At 44.7% G+C, this 17,203-nt stretch overlaps 1 protein-coding gene across 3 annotated transcripts in view; it reads left to right on the top strand.

Annotated features, from left to right (window-relative positions):
- Positions 1-2,484: 2,484 nt before the first annotated feature.
- PLEKHM3 (pleckstrin homology domain containing M3) overlaps positions 2,485-17,203 on the top strand; it is a 250,326-nt gene continuing 235,607 nt past the window's right edge. Inside the window, exon 1 of one of the 3 annotated variants that reach the window (XM_089671298.1) lies at positions 2,485-2,893. The gene's annotated coding sequence lies outside the window, so the exon portion shown is untranslated. The remainder of the gene's footprint in view (positions 2,894-17,203) is intronic. The other 2 variants (XM_089671288.1, XM_089671285.1) reach the window with 2 other exon arrangements.

Genomic DNA, 17,203 nt, shown 5'->3' with positions numbered 1-17,203 from the left:
TCTCCCCTCACTCCCTCCCCCTCCCTCTCTGAGAGGAGACATTTGGCCAGTGTGTGTGTGCTGGTTGTGGGTCACTGGCAGGCCAAGGCAGCAGGGAACCCCAGAGCCATAAAACATCTCTGAGCTAGGTGCCTAGCTGTCTGGGCGAGCTGTACCATGTCACACCTCGTATAAGATAAGGCAAGCTTTCCTAGGAGTTCAAAGAACATTTCAAGGAAACACGACCAGATAACATTGCGGTAAAATCCATTTTTCCCCTATGCCTCATATCTTGGAATATAAGAGACTTACATAAAAACTGGACATATCGTCAGATGGGCGATGAGCAGGCGAACAGTTTGATGGTCACTCGCCTTGTCTCGGACACACAGGAAAGCAGAAAAATATATCTTGCGAACCGTTCAGTGTACACTTTCATAATTCATATCTAGTCAATCCTCAGACTTGTCTGCATAATAATCTACCCGCGGGTGGAATGTCACTTGTGCATAGGAAAGCTTATGAGCCCAAATATGAACTACATGAGATTTGGGCTCTAGTTTAGGTCGACACCCAGGCCTCCACGCCTACACTGTGTATTGGTCCATGGCGCCAGAGCCACCCCCTGCTGGGGACTAAAAAACAGGCTGTCAGGCCTAAGAGTAGTGAGTTGAAGAATTCTCCCATTAACCATCGTAACATAGGGAGATCAAAGCACCCTTCTGCTCTGAAACTTGGCTCTGCTAACCCAGGACTTTGGCAAGTACTTTAACCCTTTCACCTCTCTCTGATATCTCTTTGCTGTGCTATGGTTCTTTGTATATGTATATATATCTTAGGCACATCTTTTTCTGTAAATATTTTTATTGCACCCGTTTGACCTTTTAGTAATAAATCTTTCCTTCTGAAAGTGTTGAACTGTTTCTATAGCGCTTTATTGCAATTTACGAATTTCTGCCTCTAAAGAGAATGCTACTGTGTTTGTTTAAACCTCTGTATAAGCAGCCTGCGGACCGTTTTATACAGACGATTATCTCAATCATTATAGTGTTATAGCTGATAACGCCGAGTTTCCTCTTTCTCTGTACAAAAAGGTGACGGTGGCAGTGTAATGGTTAATTGCGTAATTAACCTGACCCAGTAACAATCGCCCAGGCTGCCGGTACATCGATTGTGGTCCATTAGCTGGAAAATTGTTGTGCAGGGTGCAGCTGGGTGTGGCATTGTTATGCCCATCACATTGCGGTTCTAGATTGGCTAGTCCTCCGGTCACGAGTTTGGTGAGAAGGTCTGGGGTCTGATGCCACGATCGTGACAGCGCCATCTGGTGATCTTTGTGATTGCTGTGTCCTATGGACACAGCTGATCTAATGATGAAGTAAAAGGCCAATCACAGCAGCCTTTTACCACGTGATCAGCTGTGTCCAATGACACAGCAGATCACAGAGTAAATACAGTTGCTGGTTATCGGCAGCTCTTTCCTCGCTCTGTCACAGCATGAGGAAAGTAGTGCCGATAACCAGCAGCTGTCACAGAGCAGATTGGCACTGATCATCAGGGCACTGATGATCAGTGCCCTGCAGTGCCCCCCATCAATGCTGTACAGCAGTGCTGCCAGTCAGCGCCACCCGTCAGTGTCGCCCATCAGTGCTGCCTATCAGTGACCATCATTGCTGCATATCATCGCAGCATCATCAGTGCCTTCTCATCAATGCCCACCAGTACCGCGTCATCATTGACGCCTATCAGTGACCATCATTGGTGCATATCATCGCAGCATCATCAGTGCCTACTCATCAATTCCCACCAGTGCCACCTCATCAGTGCAGCCTATCAGTGACCATCATTGCTGCATATCAGCGCAGCATCATCAGTGCCTTCTCATCAATGGCCCACCAGTACCGCCTCATCATTGACGCCTATCAGTGACCATCATTGGTGCATATCAGCGCAGCATCATCAGTGCCTACTCATCTATGCCCACCAGTGCCACCTCATCAGTGCAGACTATCAGTGACCATCATTGCTGCATATCAGTGCAGCCTCATTAGTGCCACCTCATCAATGCAGCCTATCAGTGCCCATCAGTGCTGCCTATCAGTGCAGCCTCATCAATGCACATCAGTGAAGGAGAAAAAGTACCTGTTTGCAACATTTTATAATAGAAACAAAGAAAAACGTTTTTGTTTTCCAAATTGTTTGCTGTATTTTTGTTTATAATGCAAAAAATAAAAAACACCCAGTGGTGAGTAAATGCCACCAAAAGAAAACTCTATTTGTGTGAATAAAATGATCAAAATGTCATATGGGTACAGTGTTGCATGACTGCGCAGTTGTCATTCAAAGTGCAAAAGATGAATATTGGCCTGGGCAGGAAGGGGGTACAAGTGCCCTGTAGGCAAGTGGTTAAAGGGATGCAGTTTTCTCTGCTTTCTTTACCCAAACAACACACTGACTACACTGAAGAACACCAAAAGCAGATGAGTGTGAATGCACTGTTAGTGTACTCTCATAGGAGACTGTATACTCTGCACAGCTCCTCCATGGATCACACCAGCTCATATTCTCAAAGCACATCTCCAACCCACAAGGTTATCAGAGCAGCAACATATCCCCCTTCTCCGGACAAGGACCCGTGTATCTGGATGACAGGCTCGGTGTGCTGTGCCTGCACTGTCACGGTACACAAAGCTTCTGCGGGAACTATTTTTAGCCTCCTTGTTGCACAGGGGACAGAGAAGAGTGAAGGACTGAGGCTGGGACATTGTAAACAGGGAAGCAATGCAGACTGCTGCTCAGCATCAACATGGAAGTCGTACTGGGGAGGATGTAAACACTGAGAAATCCTCACCTAGGATACAATAAGACAGTCCTACAGGGCTTGTGGAGGTCCTATGTAACCATGTATGTGCAGGTATGTCTGGGGGGAAGCCTGGCATGTCATCCCTCTAATCGAATGCCTGCTTGTATTGTCAGAGTTCTCCTTACTAATGCATTGCTGACATTGAAACATTGCACGATTGTTAGTGTGTTTGCTTTATTGTTTATATGTGATTGATATGGTACTGTAGTGAATTTGTACACTATACATTCTAGGTGTGTACCTGTGTGATCATTACCTGTGCTATGTGTAGGTCCATACATGATGGGGGGGGGGGGGGGGGGGTACAGAGCACATTCAACATTCCCTTTGTCTTGTCACTGCAGGATGCTATGTAGTCAAGGCCATTTAGGAGTTAATCTTTAGATGATCTCATCTCTGGCAAAAAGTGCAGATTCATATGAAAAGGCCTGATGTGAATGGAGGTTTTTTTTTTTTTTTGCTTCCTTTCTTCATGTGCCTTGTTACATGGGGACAGACTTGAATTTTCAGCCCGGTGTTCTGTGTTCTGTCTGGTTCTGTATTAAGTTTAATTTACAAGCTGCCAAGTAAGGTATTAAATCAATAGCTTGCATCAAAAATGGGCGCACTGATACCTTTCGTTATCTTACATTTCTGAGATTCCATTCATTGGGGTATTTAAAGTGTGTGTGTATTATTTATATATATATAAAATTATTACTGGTATTTATAAAGCACCATCAGTTTATGCAACGTTTGACAAACTCTGCATTTACATAAGTCCCTGCCCCCAAGGACAACATAGTCTACAGCCCCTATTGGGCACCTTCTGAACTCAACTCTAACCTGAACACTGAACTTGTACTTTTTAGTACTCCAATGACTGCAGCTCAGATGAGTTGCAGGTTGGGAAATGACCTTGCCTACAGTGGATTGGAGTACAAAAAAGCAGGAGTTTAGGTTAAAGGATAAGTTCACCTTTGGGAACTTGTTACATGTTCCACCTGTTTTTAGGGTGGAACATGTAACATATTCCCATAGCCGCCGCCCACCACCCCCCTACCTCTGACAGTCCTTGAAGGAACGATGCGGCTGTGTGGGTGTAGCCCTGCACGGCCACACTGTTTTCAAATTTGACAGATCTTCTCCCTGTACGATCTGTCAAACTTGAAAACAGCATGGCCGGGCAGGGCTCCGCCCAGCCCATGGTTGCATCATTCATTTACGGACTTCCATGAATGAATGAACTGCAAGACCCGACAGCCTTAGCAGCTGTTGGTTTGTAGTTTTCAATGAACTGCCATGGCGCTGTCAGAATATCTGCTTGCTTTTAAATCCCGTATGGCAAGCATATATTCTGACAGGTCTGCAGGACCCCTGCATGGCAACAGCTGTCTACTGATCACTGGTGCAATGCTTTCAAGGCTCCTGTAGACAAAAATAATAAATGCACATTTTTTTGACCTGCAAAAAAATGTGCATTTATTACTTTTGTCTAAAAGGTGAAGTTATCCTTTAAGGAGTTTGGAGGATGCTCAAGCTCATCTTTAACTCTAGGTTCACATCTGTGCGGGTGGTGCCTCTGCAGATCCGCACGAAAATTTGTGCAGCCGCACCACCCACACAGAGAAATGCGGACCCGCGGGCGGGTGCCATTAATTCTAATGGCACGCTGCCCGCACTGGAAAACGCAACCGTACTGGGAACCGAGGTTCCCGTACGGGCAGCAGTTTCCAAAGAAGTGCAGGGACTTCTTCCCTGCGCGTCATGGGCACGGAAGTCCATTCAAATGAATGGGCTCTCATGCCCGTGCAAAACACCCCCCCCCCCTCGCCTTGTCCACTCAGAAAACTCTCTGCATTCATTGAATAAACATACAAGGTGATCAGTGAATGGCGGCGGCCGAGGACTGGGGTTGATTTACTAAATCTAGAGAGTACAAAAATCTGGAGATTGCAGAAACCAGTTAGCTTCAAGGTTTTTGTTTGTCAAAGCTTATTTGAATAAGTTACAGAAGCTGATTGGCTAAAATGCACAGGAGCTCCAGAATCTCTAGTTTTAGTAAATCAACCCCACTGTGTTTCGTGTCCAGAGGGGAAGTCACTGGAGCAGAACCCAGAAGATAACTGCTATACCTTGATGAAGAATATACTACTACAGTAATTTTTCAGCATTCCTAGTGGCCCTTCTGATATCGGATATTGATACTTACTTAAAACAAAGCTGTAAATTTGCAAAAAAGATCATTTCTAGAGTTCTGCTTTAACACTGAAAACACAGTGCAGTGCATTTCCATTTTGATTGGCACCTATATGCAGCTCTAACTAGCACACTACAATGCACAAGTGTATTACCACACAGCAGTGCATAGGTGTGAACCTGGCTTTAAAAGATGTAGGGGCATTAAAATGTCTTGCAGTTTACTCCCTTTTTTGCAAAGCACAGAATTATGTAAAATACACTCAACACTATAGAAGACAACACATTGCCTCAGATAATAAAAAAAAATGAAAGGACAGGAGCACATCTGAGCATCGCATAATTCCAGTGCTGGGACTTCATGTACATAGAACAGATGCAGCCAATCAGCTTTACCTGTATATTGATTGGCAGAGCTGAGCTGACAGATTTGTGCTGCATTTTGCAGGACGTGCAATTGTACAACCATGTCCAACCCTCTAAGTCCTCATGCACACGGATGTTTTTACAGCTGCTGTTTTTGGCTTTTGACATTTTTCTCTACAGCCAGTACACCCCCAGCATGTTTCCTATGTGTCCATGCGCACACAGCCTGTAAGCAATGTTTTTTGGCTGGAAAAAACCCGAGGACTAGTGTATTTCTAGAGGAGTTTTTTAGCTGTAAAAACGCTCGAATGCTGAAAAACACGGCAAAACGCCGCAAACCAACGTTTTTGGCCATTTTTTTAACCCCAAAATTTTTTTTTTTGGTTAAAAAAAAAACGCTAAAAAACACAAATGCAAATGTGGGAAAATGCTATATGGGCAGGGCTTAAAATTTCAAGACATGTGCTACTAGCCAGGCCTTAGAGTTACTCTCCACCAACAAACACACACAGAGACACCTGTACACACACACAGACATGTACATACGCACAGAGACACATATACACACGCACGTACAGGCACGTACAGACACGCATACACACAGATACATGTACATACCCGGAAATACACATCTTCCCCCCCTCTCTCTCTCTCCCTCTCTCCCTCTCTCCCTCTCTCTCCCCCCCCCTCCCTCTCTCTCCCCCCCCCTCCCTCCCTCTCTCCCCCCCCCTCCCTCCCTCTCTCCCCCCCCCTCCCTCCCTCTCTCCCCCTCCCTCTCTCTCTCCCCCTCCCTCTCTCTCTCCCCCTCCCTCTCTCTCTCCCCCTCCCTCTCTCTCTCCCCCTCCCTCCCTCTCCCCCCCTCCCTCTCTCCCTCCCCCTCCCTCTCTCCCTCCCCCTCTCTCTCTCCCCTCCCCCTCTCTCTCCCCCCTCCCCCTCTCTCCCCCTCAATCTCTCTCCCCCTCAATCTCTCTCCCCCTCAATCTCTCTCCCCCTTCTCTCCCCCTTCTCTCCCCCCTCTCTCCCTCCTCTCTCTCTCCTCTCTCTCTCCTCTCTCTCTCCTCTCTCTCTCCTCTCTCTCTTCCCTTTCTCTCCCCCCCCCCTCTCCCCCCCTCTCTCTCTCCAATCGCTCTCTCTTCCCCTTCTCTTTATCTTCCTTTCTCACATCGTATGGGGCTGCACACAAACACCTTCCCCAAGAGCTGCTGATCTCCAGGCAGCAGGAAGGGGGGGGGGGAGTTGCAACCCCATACGATCCGTCAGTGTAGGGAGGGAGGCAGGGAGATCCCACAGAACACAGCACAGTTCACCTGCTCTGGGCTTATTCCTCTCAGACACTTCTCCTCTCCCTGCTCCAGGCTGTCCCCTGGTCCCGGCTCATCAGCTGTTGGAGGGAGAGGTACAGGAGCATCGCTCTGCAACTGCCCTCCCCCGCATTGATTCTCATGCTGTCCAGGCCACTGCAAGGGTACCGGTGCGACCCCTCTGCTAGCGGCCCTGCATGGCTCTGTCCGCTGCTGCCCAAAAGGTCCCTTCTTCCGGGGAGCGGTGCCTCAAGGTAGATATGCCCCTGCCCTGGGGGACACACTCGCCCCCACCATAATTTCCACTCGCCATTGGCGAGCAGGCGAGTGGAAATTTCAAGCCCTGCTATACGCTATTGCAAAAACACTAAAAAAAGCTGAAACTCACATTTTTAAAGTGACTATACACAGCTAAGGTTACCAGCGTTATCAAATCATCCAGTGTGCATGAGGGCTTAAAGTCTGGTACCAGCTTTACTCCAACCAGTGAGATGTTTTGTTTTTTTTGCTTTGTTAAATATTGTTAACCACCCTTGTGGATGACAATTGATTACCTGACGGTCTAAATAAATATTAATGTATCTTTTATTTAAACCACACACAGTTTGAGCTATGCGCACAAATTGTTCAGAACTCTGCCCATCCTCTGATTATAATTCTCATTCTCTGGCAGAGCTGCCTGTGGTCCTTCGTAGAGTATTGTTTGGAGTCATGTTATTACCTGTCCCACATCTGTTAAGCACAGTATAACCTTGCCCACTGTCTGCAATTCTTCATGCATCAACAAGCAGCAATGAAGGGTGTCTAAACCCCCTGGGATGCTGAAGGAAGCCAAACAAAGCACAGCTTCCTGGCAGGTGCTGTCAGAAGTAATTGAGCAGAGAGAAGCTAAGATCTATGACCGGAAACATACCGCTTGTGGCTGACATTTGTTTTCCAGACATATTTATTTCCCATATTTACATAATGCTGATACACTAGGCATGGTTCTAAAAAGTCTATGAAACCATTCATGTTGGTCCTGTCTCTAGAATAGGGTTGCAGTCTCATGTCATCAGACGTCATTATTATTATTACTATACAGGATTTATATAGCACCAACAGTTTGCGCAGCGCTTTACAAAATGAAGGTAGACATAACAGTTACAATACAGTTTGGTACAAGACAAAACAGAGGGCCCTGCTCATTAGAGCTTACAATCTAGGAGGAAGGGTTGAGTGATACAAATGGTAATAGTTGTGGGGGATGAGCTGATGGAGGAAATAAATGGCGGTTTACTAGGTAGAAGCAGGATAGGTAGAAACAGAGAGGTATTCAGGGATCGTCTAAAGGTTGATAGATTAGGAGATAGCTGGACAGATTGGGGTAGGGAATTCCATAGGATTTAGAGAAGCTTGGGAGTCCTGGAGGCGAGCATGGGAGGAGGTGACACGGGAACTAGAGAGAACATGTACTGTAAATCTTTTGAGGTCAATATAGTCAGAAGCCACTTTAAGCTGAGCTTCAGGCACAAAAACATTCAGATAATTATACTCTTCATTCTATAATCTAGAATTCTATGCATGCAGGTAAAAAACCTTCTGAATTACAGATTCCTCCCTCACACCTCTTATACTTACTTGAGCTCGATGTCAATCGCTTGCTGTGCACGAGAGCTGCGTCTCTCCCGATTCTGTCCCTCCCCACTGAGCAGATTGATAGCAGTGGGAACCATTAGGTCCCACTCCTGTCAATCAATAGCCAGAGGCACTTGGGAGCAAGCCCACATGAGTGCCCCCATAGAAAGCGGCCTTCTTGGAGGACACTGTATGGGGGGAGCAAGAAGCACCATCAGAAGAAGAGGATGATCAAAATAGAGCCTTCCTGTGTGAATCTGTGTAGAGAAGCTAATTGCTGGATCAGGAGAGTTGCTAGCCAGCAGCATCTGTGTGAGGAATCAAGATCTCGATTGCTTTTGCAGATACTGCTGGTCAGTAACATTTCTGCACAGCTCCTTTGTTTAATCAGTCAAGTGATGTATGGCAGGAGGCTGCTTACTGTGTCACTCAAAAAGAGAATTTTGGCTGGTTCATCAGGAAATAGAAGAAAGTTGATCAATGTGTGGCCAGCTTTAAACATTGTTTTGTACCTGTGCAGTCTCCTGCTATCATCTTGCATACTAGTGCAAGGGAAAGGGGGATGGCTGGAAGCAGGGGCTGGCACAGACGGGAATTGACATTTCCAGAAAGTGGTCATTATTCTACAAAAGTTGCAGGGTCGCAAATTGGGTGATTTCTACTGCTGCAAGTTTTGTATTTAAAAAGTGAAGTCTGGTGACTTCTGGGACTCTTTAACCCCAAGGGCAACATAGACTTCAGTACAGTGTCAGCTTTTCTAATGATGCTCATAATCCTGGGAGGCTTTGGTGCTATGATTCCCCAGTATTGTGGTCATACTATATATAAAGTAGTAGTACAACCACATAAACTCCCACTTGCTTCTTGAGCCTTCCATAGTGCAGTCTGTACACTGATCTGTCGGTTTGAACACCAAGTTGGCCATGGATCAAAATATATTGAGCAGGAACTGGCTGAATTTCGATCCATGTATGGTTACTGTGGTTGAACAGAAATTGATCTACCGCTTGTTCAACAGCCCTGTTGTAAAAAAAACCGCTCAGTCAACACCACAGGCGCGCACTGCAGCTCTGATCTGTGTATTCTGACTGAGGGGAAGCCTCCCTGCTGTCAAAGCACAAAGACACAGCAGGGAGGATTGCTCCTCAAAGTGTGGATAGGGGAATCGGGTCAGTTTTATGCATTCAATCCACAGGTTGAACAAAAAATAAAAAAACGGAATCCTCTATGGCTAGCCTTAGACACACAGCCTGCAACTATAGGCAAATAGTCTCCAGGAGGGCCTACCCATCCAGGCCCAGGCTCCAGCCTTGGGACCTCCCAAGAGGCACCCTCATTCTGCTCTCCAGAGAACTAAAAAGGACCGTTCCCATAGGACATGTCCCTAGAAGGAGAAAGATTAATATAAAATGGATCCTTCCAGAACAATGCTCAAGTATTTTGTTTGAGACTGGTCCAACATACTGAAGACCAACTCACTAGCTTACAAGAAGAAGAAGTTCCCGAGCTCACTAAATCTGCAAGAGTCCTTAAAACATTAAGAACTCTTTTTTAAAAAAAAAGCAGGGCTTAGGAAAACGCATCCCTACATACTTTTATGCATTTAGGTATTTTATGGAAAAGCCCTCTCCAGCCATGGTTTAGGAATCTAAACAGTGTTTCCATCTTGTAGATTTATTATATTATCATGTGACTTCTGAAAAGATGTTGGAAAATAAAGATCAGTACTGTATTTGCTGTGAACACACTGGAGTTTATTGACTAAAGCTGGGGAGTGCAAAATTAGGCTCACTTCTGCATAGAAACCAGTCATCTTTTAACTTCTGTGTCTGTTGTAACATGTACTAAGTTCATTTTTTAAAAATAAATAAATAGGTAAATGCACATTTTTGCAGATAAACAAATCTTCATTAGAAGATTGCAGGTACAATGTCAGGCTCCTGCAGGATCTCAGTACAGCTGTCTGCCCATACCTCCTGTTTGTGCAGACAGTTACTGAAGAACAGGAAGAATCTTTGAACTACGAGAGTGCTCACAAGTGCCAGTGCAGAGACAGGATCTCTCTCTCTCTCTCTCTCTCTCTCTCTCTCTCTCTCAAATTGCCATTTTGAATAAAAATTACATGTGCATGCCTCAGAACACAAACATAGCTGAAGGGTCATTTCACACAGGCGTTCCATTTTTTTTTTCGTCAGTTCAGTCACGTTTTTTCAAAGAAAAAATGTGTGAGCTTAAATCCATTTTTTCATCCTTCTACATCAGTTTTTCATCCGTTTTTAGTCATCAGCTGTCACTGGCATTCCCCACTGACAGCTGAATGTAAAAAAATAACGGGTGAGTTTAAATCCGTTTTTTTCATCCATTTACATCAGTTTTTCATCTGTTTTTAGTCATCAGCTGTCAGTGGCATTCCCCACTGACAGCTGAATGTAAAAAAATAAAAAATTTCCGGCAATTAAATAATTTAAAAAATGGCGTGGGGTCTCCCCCCCCCCCCTCCATCCACAACAAGCCATTTGGATCTGGTTTGGGTTTTGAGGATAATGTCCATGCCAAAATGTAAAAAATGGCGTGGGGTCCCCCCAAAAATCCATACCAGACCCTAATCCGAGCATGCAGCCTGGCAGGTCAGGAAAGGGGGGGGGGAAGGTGAGCGAGCCCCCCCCTCCTGAACCATACCAGGCCACATGCCCTCAACATGGGGGGTGCTTTGGGGCAGGTTACTCCCCCCCCCCCCCCCCCCCCCCCAAAGCACCTTGTCCCTATGTTGTTGCACACAAAAATAATGATTGCCTAGACAGATAAAATCACATATAGGTGCTTTTTCTTTCTTTTAGAATTTAAATAGATGTTTAGGGTATATAACGCCCTACTTTTTAAAAGCTGGCTCCCCATTTCGCTGCATACATTTTAGCATAAACTAATCCTCCTACATAAGTTGAACCTGGTTATCTGCAGTCTTCTCTACAGCCATTCAAAGTGCTGAATTTATACATCTTGTCTGAGAGTTCAGAAAAAAGGGGTCAGAGAGCTGAAGTCACACTCCTCAGACCGCAGTGAGGGGTGCTCTGAGAGCTAATTGGAGGAAAGAGAGACACCCCCCCTTCACACAGCTCACATGAACAGAACTGGGGGTGTCAACCTGCTGAAGGCCCCTCCCCTGTTACCATTTTTCTATTGGTGTCAGGAAAACTTGTCTGAAGTGATTCATACTGATGGAAGAGGAATGAAGCAGCAGACAAAAATTTCACTTAGTGCTCTGGATTGAGACTTGTATACACTATAGAGGAATATGATTTGTTCTTATTTCATGTCTGAGGTTTACAACCACTTTCATTTAACCACTTGCCCTCCAGAAGATTTACCCCCCCCCCCCCTTCCTGACCAGGCAATTTTTTGCGATACTGTGATGCGTTACTTTAACTGACAATTACGCAGTCATGCAACGCTGTACATAAATGAAATTTATGTCCTTTTTTACCCACAAATAAAGTTTTCTTTTGGTGGTATTTGATTAACAGTTGTTTTGTGTTTCTTCCATTTGCGAATGATTGCACCAACTGTTGTCACCTTCTCACCAAGCTGCTTGGCGATAGTTTTGTAGCTCAGTCCAGCCTTGTGTAGGTCTACACTCTTGTCCCTGACATCCTTGGACAGCTCTTTGGTCTTTGTCATGGTGGAGAGTTTGGAATCTGATTGATTGATCTTGTGGACAGGTGTCTTTTAAGAGACTGCTACTAATCTCAGCTTGTTATCTGTATGAAAGACACCTGGTAGCCAGAAATCCTGCTGAATGATAGGGGATCAAATATTTATTTCCCTCATGAATATGCAAATCAGTTCATCATTTGTTAGACATGCATTTCTTTTGACTTTTTTGTTGCTATTCTGTCTCTCAGTGTTACAATACACCTACCATTTGATTTGTAGACTGATCATTTCTTTGTGAGTGGGCAAACATTCAAAATCAGCAGGGGATCAAATACTTATTTCCTTCACTGTATATACTGGAATTTTTTATTTTTTTTTAATAATAGTAATGGCGGCAATCAGTGACTTATTGCGGGACTGCGATGGGCATACTGACTAACTGCCACTGACATCCCCAGTGACACTAATACAGTGATCAATGCTAATAAAAAGCCCTAACACTATACTAATAACGCTGGGTATGAAGGGGTTAACATCTGAGGTGATCAAAGGGTTAACTGTGTGCTGTGTGTATTTTACTAGGGAAACATACTGCTTGCAGGAGAGGACCTGTGTTATGTACTCACAGGTCTCTCCCCTGTCAGTGTTGCTTGGCGATCATTGGGTGCCGGCGGGGAATCTCTGTCCGGGACCCGGTGATTGACATCTGTAGCCGCCAACGACATGCGCGCCCCCTACCTGGAAATGCAAAGTCATGTATATACGTTATTTTGCGCAGCCCTGCCACCCTGTAGCAGTAGTTTTGCTACAGGGCGATCAGGAAGTGCTTAAATACCTTTTTTCCTTGTTTTTCTATGCAGTCACATGACCACAAAGCTCCATCACCTCTGCGTGATCTGCGGCTGGCAGGAGGGAGCTTCTGAGCAGTGGATGTCGTTGGGTGATGTTACGGCTTTATAGAATTCAGCGCCATTGTTGGTGCTGAACATTACACAGAGGAGTTGGGGAATTCCAGAATGCATAGGAAAATGATGGTAAAAAGATGTTTACAGTACATTGATATTTCTGGCTAAATGTATGCAGTGCAATGAAGACCAGTGGGGAGGGAGAATTACATAGGTTGGGTGTGGTATAGTCTATAATTTAGTGACATTAAAGGAGAAGCACAGTCAAAGCTCTTTTGGTTGTACTTTTCCTGTGGATCACAGGAGTACAGTTTGTTCTGCAATCTTGTGACCTGTTTTCAGCTGACAGCAGACTGAAGTCACTCAGCCGGTACAGGCTGGGGACAGATGCCGACTTCACAGTCAGGAGCAGCATCTGGCTCAGTCTCTCAACAAAGTGCTGAGAGCCAGAGCCATCCGCTCCCTCCCGTTCCACAGCTCAGCGCTCCAGTGAGTGCTGGGGGGGGGGCTGAACAGACATCGGTGACTGACAGTCCCGCTCTCTGCTCAGATCAGAGAGGAGAACTCAGCAATCAGCGGTCATTCTCACCCTTAGAGCCACAGGGGGACAGATGAAGTATCGGACCAATGCTTCATCCATCTAGGTAAGTATAACCGGGGGGCAGGGGGGAACCTACAGGATAAGTTCACCTTTCCTGAAAAATAATAAATGCACATATTATTTTTTTTTTCCTGCAGGAACCCAAAAAACATTGTAGTGAATAGGGGGTGCAATGGTCAGACGTCTGCAGACATGCCCTGCAGTTTTCTGCCTGTACCTCCATATGGGATCCCTGCACTGCTGCAGTCTTTTCAAAAAGTGACAGCAAGCGTGGGGAGAAGATCCCCAGCCTGCTGTCACATGGAGGGGGGAATTTTGGGAACTGGCATTAGGAACATGAACATGTTACATATTCCTCCCTAAATACAAGTGGAGTATGTTACATGTTCCAAAAAGGTGAAATTAGCCTTTAAACAGTATCCTTATTCTCCAAAAATAATCCATACATTTTCACTACCTAATGGCCCTGTAATCAATTTTTCATGAAATAGTTTTTTACTGTGTTTTTCTGCCTCCTTGTGATGTTTTCTGTGAGCTTCCAAACCTCTCCTTTTCCCACTTGCTTCTGTTTGGAACAAGCAGTGCAGGTTAGTTGTGGTCACTGCTTTACACACTACAGTTCCAATAGTCCATAGTCCATCTCAGGGTGGCTCCTTCTTGCTACATACAGAGGAACAATGCAGAATAAATGTAGCCGCCCTCTTACAGGAAGTCAGATCACAGCAGCAACTAAAAATGGAATTTGGAGATTTAGAAGAGGCCGAGAGCAGAAGGAGGTAGTTTTCTGAGTTAAGATTGCATACTTGAATAAGTTTTTTTATTTTTATTTTATTTTAGTGAAACTAAGTTTTCAGTGTCCCTTTAAAGCAGGGGTGTCTATCCTGCAGCCCAACAAAATCGTAAACTTGCTTAAAATGTTGATTTTTTGGGAGGGGGGGGGGTTTCTTGTAAAAAGGCATTTATATTTAGCGAACACATGCAGCCAAAGAAAAATTTACTTTATTGGACTCTTCAAAATCACACTTTTATTGCTGTCATCAGTTTTCAGCAGCACCTATATTTGTGAGTGTCTGTTTTCAAAGATGAAGCACACAAACGGCAAAATTGGAACCAAAATATCTGATGAGCACCTTGAGAATTCATTGAGAATTGCTGTTAAATCCAGTAACCAGATATTCATGTGTTAATTTATCAAAAACAGGGTCAAATATCGCACTAGTTTTATGTTGTCCTCTTTTATTTTTATAATAAAAATATTACAATGAAGTTTTATTACTCAGGTACATTATCTATATCAATGATTGTTAACTTTTGATCTTCCCAACTTTTTCTGCTCATTGGCTATGATTATTGTTAGTGTATTTTATGTGTGGTCCAAAACAAATTCTTCTTCCAATGTGGTCCAGCAAAGTCAAAAGATTGGACACCCCTGCTTTAAAGTGATTGCAAAGCAATTTTTAAAAAAAATAACAAACATGTCATACATACCTGCCTTGTGCAGTGGTTTCTTGAGTCCTTTGCCGGCGCTCCTAGCCCCTCCCTCCTGCCAAATACCTCAACAGCAAGCATCTTGCAATGAGGGCCCCCAAGCAGGCTTGCTCCTGAGCCGCTGCTCTGTGTATGTATTCACACACAGCCACAGCTCTGCCCCATCCCCTGCTGTATCCTCATTGGCTCACTGACTGTGACTGACAGTAGCGGGAGCCAATGGCTCCCACTGCTGTTTCAGCCAATGAAGAGAGAGAGACCCGAGGCTCGCGTGCACATCACTGGATCGAAATGGGGCTCAGGTAAGGGAGGGCTGGGGGATCTGCACACAGAAGGTTTTTTTACCTTCATGTATAGAATGAGCATTTAGAATCACTTTAAAAGAGAAGTACAGCCAAAGCTCGTTTGGCTGTACTTCTCCTGTGGATCAAAGGAGTGCAGTTCATTTTGTACCCCTGTGACCTGTTTTCAGCTTACAGCAGGCTGAAGTCTGGGGAAAGATCCCTACTTTAAAGTCAATATCCACTCAGATCCATGGACTGGCACCTGGCTCAGCCTCTCAGCGATCTTCTGTGAGCCTGAGCCAGTCACTCCCTCCTCCACATCCCAGTGCTCCAGTGAGTGTGGGGGTACAGAGCAGAGAGTGGTGACTGTCAAGTACCAGCTCTCTGCTCACGGAGCACTGAGAATTGAGTGGTCAGTGCTCTTTGATCACTCAGTTCTCAGTGTTCGAACCGGTGGGGGACAGATGCAGCTTTGGACTGATGTTGCATCCACCTAGATAAGTATAATTTAACCAGTACCCGACCGTGCTATAGCCAAAAGACCTCTACAGAGCGGTCGGCTAGTTCTGGGAGGGCGTCCATTGATGTCTTCCCAGAACCACACCCCCTGCAAGCCTGATTTGGGATTGCTGTGTCCTTTGGGCACAGCTGATCGAGGTAAAGGTCCAATCAGAGCAGCCTTTTACCATGTGATCAGCTGTGTCCAATCACAACTGATCACAGTGTAAATAGGAAATGCTGGTTATTGGCAGCCCTCTCCTCACACTGACACTGGTGAAGAGAGGAGAGTCGGTAAGCGGCATTCCTCAGAGGTGACATCTACACTTATCATCAGGGCACTTATCATCAATGCCCTGATGATCAGTGACCGGCTAATAGTGTAGTGCTTGCTGTTAGTGCCCACCAGTGCTGGCTATCAGTGTCCATCAGTGCAGCCTCATCAGTGCCCATCAGTGAAGCTTATCACTTATTTACAAAACTTTAGAACAGAAACTAAGAAAAACTTTTTTTTTCAAAATTTTTGGTCTTTTTTTGTTTACTTAGAAAAATAAAACCCAGTGGTAAGGAAAAAAAAAACAGTGGTGATTAAATACTATCAAAAGAAAGCTCTGTTTGCCTCAAAAAGCTAAAAATGTCATATGGGTACAGTGTTGCATGACTGAACAATTGTCATTCAAAGTGCAACACTGCTGAAAGCTGAAAATTGGCTTGGGCAGGAAGGGAGTAAAAGTGCCCGGTAGGATAGTGGGTAAAAAACCCATAAACTTTTCTTTAAGTCATAAAGTTATAATAGCTTTAAAGAGACTTCTAATATGTTGTATTCAACGCTCACACATAAACACCAAGTAATACTTCAAATTTTTAGTGTCCTACAAACAAGTTTGGTCATCTTAGCTTCTGAGGATAAAAATAGCTACAACTGAGCAGTGATGTGACTCTCACCTAAATCCTTACAACAGGTTTTTTTCAGACTGGTATTGTGTCATTCTTTGTTTTGTGCAGTCTGTGTACATATTTGGTGCATACATGTATATCTCTAAACAACAAGAACAAAAACTGTGTTTTAGAGACTGGAATGCTATGTAACTTCTGCTTCCTTCCTATGAGGTATGGCTGGTTAAACAAACTCTTCATGCATGTGCACCTTAAACAATGAGCTCCTCACGCTAGACCGTCTACTTCATTCTAGTGCAAGGTGCTTTTATTCTGTGCGCAAACACTGATATTGTACTGACGGTAGGTAGGTTATAGCATAAAGCGTTTTTTTTTTCACTGAGTTGTGTAAATACAACTTCCACATGCTCTCACTTGGACCTGGAAGAGCACCATTTATTTTTTCTTTTTTGTGCAGAGCCAATAAATTGTCCCTTTGCATGCAATGCTGGCATGTGTATGCTCTGGTGACTTACAATACATTCTCCTTTTTGCTGTCCTTCATTTTGAAATATACAAATAGTTGGGGAACTCAT

The sequence above is a fragment of the Staurois parvus genome, unplaced genomic scaffold (genome assembly GCF_062004578.1).
Source record: "Staurois parvus isolate SC_StPar_1 unplaced genomic scaffold, SC_StPar_1.0 ptg000011l, whole genome shotgun sequence".
In the NCBI taxonomy this organism is placed as follows: Eukaryota; Metazoa; Chordata; class Amphibia; order Anura; family Ranidae; genus Staurois; species Staurois parvus.
Note: the sequence above shows the minus strand (reverse complement) of the source record. Positions and strands in the feature narration are given on the sequence as shown.